This window comes from Echinops telfairi, unplaced genomic scaffold, assembly GCF_000313985.2.
Source record: "Echinops telfairi isolate 266 unplaced genomic scaffold, ASM31398v2 ScPeMD7_443;HRSCAF=831, whole genome shotgun sequence".
Lineage (NCBI taxonomy): Eukaryota > Metazoa > Chordata > Mammalia > Afrosoricida > Tenrecidae > Echinops > Echinops telfairi.
The window spans coordinates 53,835,419-53,837,720 of NW_022104341.1; the positions used below are offsets into that span (position 1 = coordinate 53,835,419).

Consider the following 2,302-nt stretch of genomic DNA (forward strand, 5'->3'; position numbering starts at 1 on the left):
TATTACAAGGATCTGCATATAACCTCCTTCCTGGGGGATGGACAACAGAAACGTGGGAAGAGAGACGTCGGGCAGGGTAAGATATGATAAAATAATAATTTATAAATTATCAAGCGTTCATGAGGGAGGGGGGAGGGAGGGGGCGGTAAGAAAAATGAGGAGCTGACTCCAGGAGCCCAAGCGGAAAGCAAGTGTTTTGAGAATGATGAGGGCAGCGAGTGTATAAGTGTGCTTTACACAATAGATGTATGTATAGATTGTGATAAGAGTTGTACGAGCCCCAATAAAATGATTTTTTTTTAATTGATGGCAAGGTCCGAACTGATATAACCTACCCTGCTGGTTTCATGGATGTCATAGCCGAGAATCTCCGTCTGATCTGTGACCCCAAGGGTCGCTTTACTGTTCCTCGCATTACACCTGGGGAGGCGAAGTACAAGTTGTGCAAAGTAAGAAAGATCTGTGTGGGCACAAAAGGAATCCCTCACCTGGTGACTCACGATGCTCATACCATCCGCTGTCCTGATCCCCTCATCACGGTGAATGAACCCTTCAGATGGACTCGAAGATCGGAAAGATGACCGATTTCATCAAGCTCGGCACAGGTAACCTGTGTATGGTGACTGGAGATGCTACCTGGGAAGAATTGGTGCGATCACTAATAGAGAGAAACACCCTGGCTCTTTTGATGTGGCTCATGTGAAAGATGCCATTGGCAATAGCTGTGCCCCCCGGCTTTCCAACATTTTCATGATTGGAAGAGGCAACAACCATGGATATCTCTCCCCTGAAGAAAAGGTATCCGTCTTGCCATTTCTGAAGAGAGAGACGAGAGACTGGCCGCCAAACAGAGCAGTGGGTGAAATGGCCTCTAGGTGAAGTGGATGAAGAGATCTCTACAATAACAAATGCAGCATTTTCAAATTTTTTCAGCATAATTTTAAAAAGTAATTACTTGTGATTTTACTAGTGGATTGTATGGTATGTGAATTATATGCCAATACAACTACTAGAAAATTTGAAAAACTAAAATGCTGCTCAGAAAAAAAGACTCACTAGCTCATAAAATCACTATTTTATGTTTTATAAACAACTTTTGCTTTACCCACTGCACTCTACACAAAATGCACCCTTATTTTTTCCGATCAATGTGGCCTCAAGAACAACAAGATAATGTTGGGTTTTTTTATAATGTTGATTAAAAATTATAGTTTATCAAGCAGAAGAATTAGCGCGCGCGTGTGTGTGTGTGTGTGTGTGTGTTTTGAGGGCTTCAAAAGTTCATGGAAAGTGTGATGAAAAAATAATGGAATTTTTCCACAATTTTTTGGAGGCTTAAAAAAATAATTTCTTTTAGAAATATTAATACAAGATGGTTCCAATGAGGTAAAGGTTGAAATTATCCCAAATATCTTGCCTTTCCCAAAATATTATACCACTTCATTACACCTGATATCAACCACCATTTCTCCCCTTTAGTATATTCTGCTGTCCCAGGGCTCCACAGTCATGGCAGCTTCCCGAAGAACTCCCTGACCTTTAAGGGGGAAAAAATGGCATGTATGGCTATGGAGGTTAGTAAGTCCAGTAAATCCAAAGTTCAGGCATCCATCTGGAGCATAGCTTCCCAAATTTATTTGGCCTACTGACCTCTTTTCAGGAAAAAAAAAATGTTATCCAGTACCTCCTCGGTAATTAAAAACTGTTGTATTATAGCTCATTATACAGAGTCCTGGTGGTGTAGTGCTTACGCTTTGGGCTGCGATCCACAAGGTCAGCAGTTTGACACCACGAGCTGCTCAGCAGGAGAGAGATGAGGCTTTCTAGTCCTACAAAATTATAATCTTGGCAACCCATAGGGCAGTTCGACCCTGTCCTACAGGTTGCCAGGAATGAGAATGAAGTGCATGGCCGTGAGTTTGGAGAATACTTTCTCCAGAATAAAGTACAGTATTGCTTTTGCAGGCCTCCTAGATCATCCGGCACCCCCCAGGGGAAGTATCATCCACTTTGAGAAACACGAATCTGGAGAAGGGAGCCTCCTTTTCCACAAGGCCAGACGCAGGCAAGCCAGACACAGTATTCAGAGAAAGAGCACAAACTTTGCCCACGTTTCTCAGTGTAGGTACAAAGATGTCAAGGTATATCAGCTCCTAACACATCATCACGGGTCTGGTAAGCGCAATTGCACAGCGATAATAAGATTATAGTAAAGTCATAAAGAGCATGAGAGATAGAAGAGAGATTGAAATAATGGAGTCAGACACATTTCATGGTAGCAATGTTCACCTCAGCCTCACTT

General features: G+C 42.3%; 1 pseudogene; it reads left to right on the forward strand.

Annotated features, from left to right (window-relative positions):
* LOC101656962 overlaps positions 1 to 863 on the forward strand; it is a 106,125-nt pseudogene extending 105,262 nt beyond the window's left edge.
* The last annotated feature ends 1,439 nt before the right edge of the window (positions 864 to 2,302 follow it).